This window comes from Lutjanus erythropterus, chromosome 14 (assembly GCF_056507025.1).
Source record: "Lutjanus erythropterus isolate fLutEry1 chromosome 14, fLutEry1.hap2, whole genome shotgun sequence".
In the NCBI taxonomy this organism is placed as follows: Eukaryota; Metazoa; Chordata; class Actinopteri; order Lutjaniformes; family Lutjanidae; genus Lutjanus; species Lutjanus erythropterus.
The window spans coordinates 31494761-31506187 of NC_139330.1; the positions used below are offsets into that span (position 1 = coordinate 31494761).

Consider the following 11427-nt stretch of genomic DNA (forward strand, 5'->3'; position numbering starts at 1 on the left):
GTGCAGGTAACGTATTCCAACAGATATGTCTGTTTAATATTAGGTGGCGCCCCCTAGTGGATGAAATAAATAAGATAGGAGAAGTGTAAGGAGCCAGACAGTCTGCATTTGGAGGAGTTGGGGTGGATGGAAGGTCCTGTGTGCAACAAAAACTAAACATAAAGCGTTTAAATTCTGAGTAACCTAAATTTAACCGAGTAGATTTATTGCCTAAAATGTCGGTACTCCCCGCTGGTAATATATATCACTTTGGGATAACTGACATTCAACCTCTTCATTTAGGTGAAAAGCCTTGACTTCTGTACCGTATTTAGCCCAGTTTAAATAAATAAATAAATAAACCAGATTTTGAATTTTAACATGAAGCAACAGTTAGGGGCATTTTGAGTGCATAAAAAATGGAAAGATGTGAAAAAGCCTCAAACTAGTTCCTGCTTAGTTCTTAAATGAGCGTCTGAGCTGTCAGAGGAACACAGCAGGTACAAGTCATTTATACATAGTGTTAATGCAGTTTGCTTTATAACAAGAGCTAACATGTCAGTGTGTTTGTAACATGCTGTCCTCACCAGAAGAACAGCTGTGTAAGTCGTTCGTGCAAGCAGCTTATTACAACTCATATTTCCGTATAACGTTAGGTGGCAGCCTCTCGTTGCTGTAGTAATTATGATGGGAGTAAAGGAGGAAGTCAGGCGACGTAAAGAGCTACAAAGTCTGCATAGGACAGACCCAGACCTACCCTAAGGAGGCAGCTCACATACATAAACTTACTTATGTTAACAAATGTACCTTAATATGTTAAGTTGCATTACTTATGGTACATAACTAACATACATTTTAAACTCAATCCACAATCTTTTCCTAAACTTAACCAACGACTCAACAGTCTGGGGTCTCTGGGTTTCTCTCATATTTTACGCGTCAGAATGCGCCACACTTTTTCAATAGTCAGGTCTGGACTGCAGGCAGGTCAGTCTAGTACCTTAACTCTTTTACTACGAAGTCGCACTCTTGTAACACATGCAGAATCTGTCATGGCATTGTCTTGCTGAAATAAGCAGGGGCTTACTTGAAAAAGACGCCATCTGGATGGCAGTCTATGTTGCTCCAAACCCTCTATGTAACTTGCAGTATCAGTGGTGCCTTCACAGATACGGGAGTTACCAATACCATAGGCACTTAAACATCTTAAATCTTAAAGGTCCTTTTCCTCATTAGACGTCAACTTCGTATGGCCGGAGTAATTTTGATGGGAGCAAACGAACAGGTCAAACATTGGAGATTATTTCAATTTATGGACATAAGCTAACCATGACCTTTTCCTAAACTTAACCAAGCAGTTTTATTGCCTAGTCATTAACCAGGCTACAACATTTTTCTGGTACAACAAAGGTCGGGTAGACCTCACTCTAGTTCTTTACAATGTTCATGTATCTTGTTTGGGAGTCATTTGCAATTGACCTATTCAGTGGTTTAGGTATGAGGACATATTGGTTTGTAGTCAGTGACCATAGACTGGAAAAAACGTGTTTAAATTGTAAAATACATGTGGCAGATGGTCTTGTTCAGATATGATACGTGCAGTATTATAATAAGGTCAGACTCATCCAGTACAAGCTTCGTGAATGACCAGCGATAGAGATTTCAAGGGTCACAGCTGGAGCGTCCTGACACTGTCTCAATGAGCCCAGACAGATCATGTCAGAGAGCAGTGCAGGGGAAAGCTTTAAAGAGGCCAGAGCAGTGATGCAGAAAGTATGACTGTAAGTGGAGGATAAGAGCGTATATGATTCAGTGAGGAAAAGCACCGTGCTCAGGGCCACTGTTAACTGTGAGGACACCGAGGTCATGTCCTAATAATTTGGGGACCTGGGGAGTTTACGTTCTACAATTACAGACAATACAATTAAATGTAACGGTTTTATTTTGGGTCCTCAAGGGGAATTTAGACCAATGACCTCAACATTTCCTGGTTATGTCCCTGGATTTGTTGAAAGGAAAGTAAGGAACATTATTTCTATAGCACATTTCACACCTAGGGGGAGGTTTTCATTTTCATTTTATTTAGATATGAGCGACATAAGGTCATTCCAGCATTTGGGAGCAGCAGGAGTCAAGTTGTGACCAAGTCATTGCAAAGCAAAGAGAGCTAAAACTCCCACTGCTGTCAGAATGCAGATCACCGGCTGGTGTGTAAAGAAGCTGAATCGTGATCGGGATGTATGAGGTCATGCTCCCTCAGCAACGCTTCTCACCAGTACCAAGATTAATAAATTCATACAGCAGACAGACAGACTGGCGGGAGTGTAGAGGGAAGTGATAAATGAGAATTTCAAGAGGCTGAAGTGTTGAAATTTGTGACTCCTCGTGATTACTTGGAGTGTAATGCTTACTTATCTAACGAATCTTCTAAAGCCCCGTTCCCAACGGACAAGTACTACCTGTGGACCTCGGGTGATTTAGGAATTTACCCTGCCAGAGTCTGTTATTTTCACATGAATAAAAACAAAGTCTTAATGGCAAACTTATCTTAAATCTACTGACCAAATCCAAACCGTTATTTCTGGATTTGACTGAGATATACAAACCCCAATTCCAAAAAAGTTGGAACGCTGCATATGCAAATCCTTTTCAACCTATATTCAATCGCGCACAGTACAAAGACAAATTAACTTTGGTTTTTTGTAAATATACAGTCATTCTGAATTTGATGTCTGCAACAGGTTCCAAAAAAGCTGGGATGGGATCATGTTTACCACTGTGATACATCAACTTTTCAACACTCAGTCAGTGTTTGGGGAACTGAAGAGACTAATTGTTGAAGTTGAAATTATTTATATTCTGTTAAGGGTGTGTCAAAATCAAATAAGATGGAGGACCCAAAAATGCAGACCACAAAGCAAAGTAAAGTAAAGCCAAGGACCAAAAGCTTACAAAAATGCAGGAGGGTCTAAACCAGGGCCCAGAAAAACAAGAATCCACAAAACCAATCCAAAAAAACAACTACAAGGTCCAACACAAGAAAACATGCCAGAAGAAGGCAGGAATGACACACAAGGGCAACAACAAACTGACAAAGAAACAGAGAAACACTGGGACTAAATAGACAAAGAACTAATAAGACACAGGTGGACAGACAGGTGAAACCAATTGCAATCAAACAGAGTGGGAAAAGGACAAAGACAGGAAGTAAAGACAAGACATATGAGGGAGGACCAGGACTACAAAATAAAACAGGAAATAACCAACAGAAATCCCAAAACCATGACACATTCTTGCTTTATATACAACTTCGGGTGCTCAATAGTCAGAGGTTTCTCTTGTATTTTGTGCTTCATAATGCACCACATACTTTCAGTGGGGGACAGGACTGCAGACAGGTCAGTCCACAGACTCTTACTATGAAGCCACACTGTTGTTACATGTGCAGAATGTGTCTTGGCGTTGTCTTGCTGAAATAAGCAGGGACATCCCTGAAAAAGACATTGTCTGGATGGCAGCATATGTTGCTCCAAAACCTGTTTGTACCTTTAACAACTTTGTACTTTTACTTTTTACATTTTAAATACAAATATCTGTACTTTCTACTCTGTACATTTTCTAAACAGACTTGTTGCTTTAGTATGAATGTATTTGAGGGGAATTACTGATATTTTTATTTTGCCACTGCGCACCACCTTCACAACATCAAGACTGATTTCAACAACAACAAGACAAACTATGTAAATGATGTAAGACCACAATGAGGTACAATACCTAACAAAACAAAAATGATGTAACAAATAATGAAAAAGATGTTACAAGACAACAAAGACATAAAAGATGTAACAAGGCAAAAGAGATGAAAGACATAAAAGCCATAAAAGACAAATGACAAAAATAGTGTCAAAACAAAAATGACAATAACAAGACAAATACACAAATAGACAATGAAAAAGATGTAACAAGACAAAGAAAGATGTAAATGACATCAAAATATAACAGGACAAAAAAATGCAATAAGACGAAAAATATGTCAAAATGTAACAAGACAAAAAAAGTGTAACAAGACAAAAACTACATAAAAGACGTAACAAGACAACAAAACCATAAAATTTGTATCAAGAAAAAAACGTAATGAGATAAAAAGATGTAACAACACAAAACAGTCAGAGAGTTAGACTTGACCGTGGAGACAAGGTGACTTCCAGTTAGCTTTACACCTAAACAGCCATTAGGAATGTCTTCTAGTGACTACTTCTTACTTGTATACTTGGAGTACATTTGTGCCGGATGGCCCTTTTCCTCTTTAGCCCGAAAGACACAACGTCCATGAGTCATCAGACCACAGCACGTCAGTTCATCTCAGATAAGCTCACACATTCAGGGAAGTCGTGTGGTGTTTCTGGATGATGTTGATATATGGCTTCCACTTTGTATGCTAACTTGCATTTGTAGAAGCAGCAACAAGCTGACAAAGGGTTTCAGAAGTTTTTTTGAGCTCATACACTAATATCTTTTATACAATCATGTAAGTTTTAATGCAGTGCCACCTGAGGGGTCAAACGTCACAGGTATTCAATGTTTGTTTGTGGCTTTGCCTCTTACATGCAGAGATTTTTCTGCATTCTCAGAATATTTAATCATATTACATATTTAGATGGTGAACCTTGCCCCAAAGACTCTTTTGAGGATGCTCTTTTCCCGTTTTTGTTCCAAACAGGTTTTTTTTAATTTAATTTAATTTTATTTTATTGAGCTTTCCACAACTTTCCCGGTCTTTTATTGCCTCTGTCCCAACTTTTTTGAAACATGTTACAGGCATCAATTCAGAATGAGTGTATATTTACAAAGAACAATACAGCTCATCGGTTTGATCCTTAAATATCTTGTCTTTGTGGTGTATTCAATTGAGCACAAGTTGAAAAGCATTTGCACATCATTGCATTCCTGTTTTTTTCTATCACATTTTACACAGCGACCCAACTTTTTTGGAATCTGGGTTTGTAATATAACATAAAAGTGTGCCAAGAAAGTTTGTGCTGAGCCTCATGAAAGATGACCAAATGCTGCCATGCATCTCATATTCCTTTCAAATATTCTAACAAAGTGTTGCTTACAGACTTAGCCCTGTGTAGTCACTTGTCTGTTTACCCATTACACACTCTGTAAAACTCTCCACCCTCCTCTGTCTCTCTGTTTCTCACTCTGCAGGGGTGACTGATAAAGAGCTGGCCTTCATGCATGAGGAGGGAATAAGGGATCCCTCTGTCTGTCTCTGTGAAGACAAAGAAGCAAACAGAGAGCACACAAGTGGAGAAATAATCAGTAGAAGTACAGACGCCCTGAAACATAGACAAGATTATTGACGAGCAGTGGAACTGCTAGACAGTGATACTCTGAGAACACAAATGAAGATGCCAAAGAGGAGTCATCATTAGAAACACCACAAGGGTCATTTGCAGCTGTATAAACAGGCCTACTCCAAGCTTAATATAACTTTGTCTCCAGCATAATGTTGCATTCATATGATCCATGAATGGTCCCATTTCCCAAGCTGGGAAGTAACTCTACTTCGGTGTGTTAATAAACTTTTTTGGAAACAACATGAACACTGCAAGGGTAGGGCTGATGTTGTAAAAACCCCAATGCCAAAAAGGTTGATGTGTAAAACTTAAGGTGAATTGTTAACAGGTGATAGTCATGATAGATCAAGACTGGGTATTAAACGGACACTCTCGAAAGGCTCAGCTGTTCAGACTTGTCCAGACCTGTGCACAAAGTTTGACAACGCAGCCCTCGGACTGTTGACAATTTCACGTTCAAAACTTTAAAATTAGTGTCCTCAGTTCCCTTGCGCTGACTGAATAAGAAAGAGGGCACAGTTTGTTAATCCCTGTGGCTTGGATCCCCCCAGTGGCTTCCCCCTTTTGATCGATGCACACCATCAGACAGAGTGGGGAGCATAAAGAGAAAGCATGACAGCATCATCGGTGACATCCTCTCCAGCATGGCACCGCAACCCAAGAGTTGTGGATCAGAGCTGCTAGCCTCTGCTGGAGTAGCAGGGGGCGGGTACTTCTTAAGCACCTCCTCATGGCTTGATCTGCAAGGGGAATCACAATGTCGGTCCCGTGAGTGCTTACGAGCACGCTTATGATCAGGCCCATCTAGGGAGCCCCTCTCCATGCCACGCTCAGGCACCGAGTTGCAAACCCTGGTAGTATGATGGAGTCATTCCTCCACAAAGAATAATGGCCCACACCAGTACCTAGCAGGCCCAATACTAAACCTCACCAACTGCAAACAGTGATATAGGGTACAATATAGGGCTAAAATACTTACCAAACACAACAATAAAAGTTTACTGTGTGTTCACTATGTTTCATGGCTGGAAAAACCCGAAAAACATGCAAAAATAAACAAACAAAACTCACCACAAACACTGTGGATAGCTGGTATGCCAGCATGCTAGCTTTAGGCTAACAAAGGCTACAGTTCACTAGTAGTACAACACTATCATGCAGCAACTTAATGCAATAGAGAGCAGCAAGCAATAAAACCACAAAATTCACAGGGACACAAGGCACCTGCACCACCCAGGTGACGAATTGAAATATGGTTTTATAAGGGTAAATCAATCTCCTACCTGTACCTGGTCTCTGAGGTGAGGCAAAGAGGATGAGCCAGAAGTTGTCCCGGAAGTTGACCCGGAAGTTGACCCAGCTATTGTAGTGTGGGAAGTTCCACCTCCTTGGGTCATGGGCATGACTTTGTTTACATAAGGTATCGAGAGTAGGCAGAACAAAGGGTTATACTTCTATTTAGACCATAGTGACAGAGATGTAGCTTGTCAGGACTGTGGTAATTCTTACTCATCATACTGGCAGATTAAAGTTAAGAGCTGAGACACTCAAAGTGCTCTTTCTGAGGGCTCATCAAGGATTTGAACCTTAGACCTCTCACCCCCAAAGTGAGAATCATACCCCTAAACCAACAAGCCACAGGTAATTGAACTTCTGGATGAAAGAATAAGTATGATGTATTCACTGTCGAATCACAATAGAAATAGTTTTATAAATACAACACAAACACAAAAGTGCTTATTTTTTCCATCAGTTTGGTGGAGCTGGCAGTTGCTTCTGCTTCCAGTCTTTGTGCTAGGCTCAGCTTAACAGCTCCTGTTCTTATATGCACTATACAGTAGTTTTACGGTCTTGCAAGCACACATCAATGTTTAGATGGATCCTGTAGGGCAGTGTTTCTCAACCCTGGTCCTCAAGGACCCCTGTCCTGCATGTTTTAGATGTTTCCCTGCTCCAACACACCTGATTCAAATGATCAGGTTGTTGTCAGGCTTCTGCAGAGGCTTGATGACGAGCTCATCATTTGAATCAGGTGTGTTAGAGCAGGGAAACATCTAAAACATGCAGGGCAGTGTGCCCTGAGGACCAGAGTTCAGAAACACTGCTGTAGGGTGTTGTCAATGATGCCATGATGGTCCCTTCAGAGAGAAAGAGCAGGTAATACGGTTGTGGCTGATATATGGGCTCGTGCGGGATTTGAACCCGGGACCTCTCGCACCCTAAGCGAGAATCATACCCCTAGACCAACGAGCCACTGGTAATTGAACTCCTGGATCGAATAAGGAGCCTGTTTCCAGTCTTTGTGCTAGGCTCAGCTAAAGAGCTCCTGGATGTACATACGCTATACAGTACAGTGCTGCACGGGATATTAATGCTTTTTTGTTTCAACAAAATATTAGCATGTTGTATATGTTCAGTCACTTACGCTTTGTTCAGACTGCAGCAAATCAGATTTGTGTGGCGGATCTTTAAGACAGATGGAAGCATGAGAAATTTCAGCTTTACCTGTACAGAAGTGTCCCCCCAGAAGTGCCAGAAGACAGTTCATTTCAATATCTTTCTATGGACTGTTGTACTTTGTGCTGTCCTCCATCCCACTCTGATCTACTTCCATCATTCTGGATTTAACGATGCTGACACAATCCACATGTGCCAAATGCTTTTGGGATGGCAGCCAGAACAAAGTTTCTCCTAGAATGCAACAGTTCTTGTTCATCTTACTGACAGGCCAGATATAAGGAATTGAATCAGACAAAGGGCTGTTTCCAAGGGCTCGTCCGGGATTTGAACCCGGGACCTCTCGCACCCGAAGCGAGAATCATACCTCTAGACCAACGAGCCACAAAAATCCCACATGTCACAGCTTTGGAAACAAAACCCACAGAGAAGTGCTCATTTTTTCAACACTCTGGTGGAATTATGCTGGCAAAGTCAACATATCTGATCCTTTACAGGATACAGGCTTTTTTGACTCCAAATAGATGGGAGGCAGGGGAAACCTAAAGCAACTCTGCCAGTTTTCAGTATTTCCATAAGCAATTCAGTTTGACTATAATTCCATGACACAACATTTGTGTCTGAAGCCATCTTGTATTCCAAATGCAGCATGCCCTTGTGATTTGGCTCTGAGAGGTTTCAATTCTGCATCAATGTTTAGATGGATCCTTTAGGGTGTCTTAAATGATGCCAAGATGGACCCTTCGGGGAGAAGAAGCAGGTAGTGCAATCCATTTGTTGTGGAGCTGATAAGTCATGTTCACTTTACTGCTAGACCACTTTTAAAGGTTTGGCTTGTACATGGGCTCGTCCGGGAGTTGAACCCGGGACCTCTCGCACCCTAAGCGAGAATCATACCCCTAGACCAACGAGCCACCGATAAGGGAGGTTCTGGATCAAAGCAAATGTCTGATTTATTTACTGCTGAATCCCGAAGAAGTGTCCCCCCATAGTCCCAAAAGACAATTTCAACATCTTTCCACAGACTATTATTCTTTGTGCTGTCCTCTGATCCACTTCCATTACTCTGGGATTTAATGACATTGACGTGTGTCACACTTGAATGTTTGATGCAAAACACCATTTGAAATCAGAGTTGCAGGGTTTGTGGCCAACTGAATTGTTCAACATATCATACAATTATGATAGCCCAGAAATTGTTTTAGTAAAAATCAGCCAAAAAGACAATTATTAGCAAGTGCTCACTTGAAGAAATAGAACCCAAAACAGTCCAGTGAAGTCTGGTGAACCATGGTTTTCATGCACAATTGTATTTCTTTTTGTCTTCCTGTTTTTTCTTTAAGAGTCTTAGCACCAAGAATCTGTTGCCTCATCTCTAATAATATAAAATGCAGATGTTTTTTACTTCCCAAACACAGACATTTTATAGAAAATGACAAATAACAGTAACCTGATTTGATTTGGTTACAGTAAACACAAAGGTCACATTAGTCTCAGCCATTAAATATAAAAAATACAGCAGTACACTGTGTTTCCAAATTATTTACCAGCCACCTTACCACTGAACCCAATTTATTTTTGTGCCAAATCCAAAATTTGCCCACATATGGAGCTCGGCAGGTGTTAATTTGGGACCCTGCCCAAACTTACTGCCAAAATGGATTTTTAACTCTGACTTGAAATTTTAAATTGTGGAAGTGTAATTCTGAAGGCTGCATAGTTATCAGTAGAATTACAAAGCCATTTTTAAGATGTAGGCTGTATTGCTCATGTTATCAGACCTCAGGTCATAATTGCCAGTCAATTAAATAAAAAAAAAGGCAATAAGTGATTTAAAGGTCCTGTGTATGACATTCGCTGCCACTGGAGGTTGCAGTAGACCACAAGCATCTCCAACCAAAACAATGTACTTTGCTTACTCAATAAAGTTGGAGGAGAAAAGAGGGAGTGTGATGTCATTTTCTGCTCAAGACACCATTACTCTGCTTCATCTTTATAGCAAATAGTTGTTTGCTGACATCTAGTAAGGCTGTGTGTGCCCAAGGTTCAGCTCAGGTTGTGCTCGAAGCAAGGAGAGGCAGACTCAGTGTCATCCTGGGACATTTCAGCATTATATGATTGCCCTCACAAATGTCAAACTAAAGAAATGTATCATTATCATATGACACATACATTCACAGGGTATTTTTAAAAACGGTATTTCAAAACCAAAACTATTTCCATCCACAGGAGCATTTTGGCACTGTTTCAGAAAAAAATACCCATCCATATCAACACGCCTGAAAATGCACACATGAAAATTAACCTATCCTTTACATGCACTTGCCAGAGTAAACAAGAAGCATATTGTAATAATGAGGCAGAGAAACCTGACGGCTGTTCCCAGTATCCTCCCAGATAATGCCATTTTTATTAAAGCATGTTTTTTGATTAAATATTTGTAATTCCAAGTATTTATCAGCCACCCCAATTAATTTTTCTGCCAAACCCCAAATTTACCCACATTTCGAGCTTGGCTAGCGTTAATTTGGGACCCCGTCCAAACCTACTGGCAAAAGCTCTAACGAGAGAAAGTCTCTTGACTTGCACATTCTGGCCTCTTCCAGGTCTGCATGGTGGAGAGGAGGTCGTGTGGCTCTGGTCCAACAGGCGATACCTGAGGTCTCTTCGTGGTGGTGAGGAAGTTATCTGGCTCTGGTCCTGCTGGCGACTCCTGATGTCTCCATGATAGAGACAAGGTTGTGTGGTTCGGGACAACGGGTGACCCTGATTTCTTTGTGATGCTTTGTTCTGTACTATTGCATGCCTGCACATCCTGGGAGGGGGATCCCTCTTCTGTGGCTCTCCTTGAGATTTCTTCCATTTTTTCCCTCTTAAAAGGGTTTTTGGTGAATATTTCCTCACTCTTTTGAGGGTTTACAGGACATGGGGTGTTGGACACCGTACAGATTATGAAGCCCCCTAAGGCAAATTGTGATTGTGATTTTGGGCTATACAAATAAAATTTTACTTGACTTGACTTGAACTCCCATTGACTGGTTTGGATGTAGCTGATGAGCAGATTTAAATCCAGATTTAAAATGTATATTTGCTTAAATGATAGCATTTTGCTTGGCTGCTAATGTTCCTAGCTATAACCACTTGGCTTGAAACAGCTATATGATATGAGATGCTCTCTAGTGTATAAGCACTTTAGTGCGCAGATAACAAATTTGAAATGCATTCTGGGACATGTAGTTTATGGACAATGTACCTGCATAACCCAGCATAGAATTGTATTGTGCAGTATGTCGTGGGCTGCATAAACGAGGTGTTTGACACATTGTTCTAGGCTTTTTAAGGAGCGTAAAAATCTCAACCAGCATGGAACGTATTGACTGAATAATATAAGTCGGCCCATTTGTACATTTTTGAATGCATATGGGAGTGTGTGTTTGACATGTTACATTCAGACTTTTTTTTTCATGTGTACAGTAACCAGTGTCATAACCAGAGGCAGGGGGTGTAATAAGATCTCAGTAAAGAGATCTGCTTTCCTGTGGCCAAGGATTGCTGCTGCTCCTGAGGGTACACAGCTCATTGCCAAGGCGAGAATTCATTGCCACATGTAGTTTGGATCGGAGAGATA

General features: G+C 40.8%; 3 non-coding genes across 3 annotated transcripts; all 3 read right to left on the reverse strand.

Annotated features, from left to right (window-relative positions):
• Nucleotides 1–7523: 7523 nt before the first annotated feature.
• trnap-agg (transfer RNA proline (anticodon AGG)) lies at nucleotides 7524–7595 on the reverse strand. Its single transcript has one exon. It is a non-coding gene; the product is annotated as a tRNA-Pro (tRNA).
• Nucleotides 7596–8111: 516 nt separating this feature from the next.
• On the reverse strand, nucleotides 8112–8183 carry trnap-cgg (transfer RNA proline (anticodon CGG)). Its single transcript has one exon. It is a non-coding gene; the product is annotated as a tRNA-Pro (tRNA).
• A 458-nt stretch (nucleotides 8184–8641) lies between these two features.
• trnap-agg (transfer RNA proline (anticodon AGG)) lies at nucleotides 8642–8713 on the reverse strand. Its single transcript has one exon. It is a non-coding gene; the product is annotated as a tRNA-Pro (tRNA).
• Nucleotides 8714–11427: the final 2714 nt, after the last annotated feature.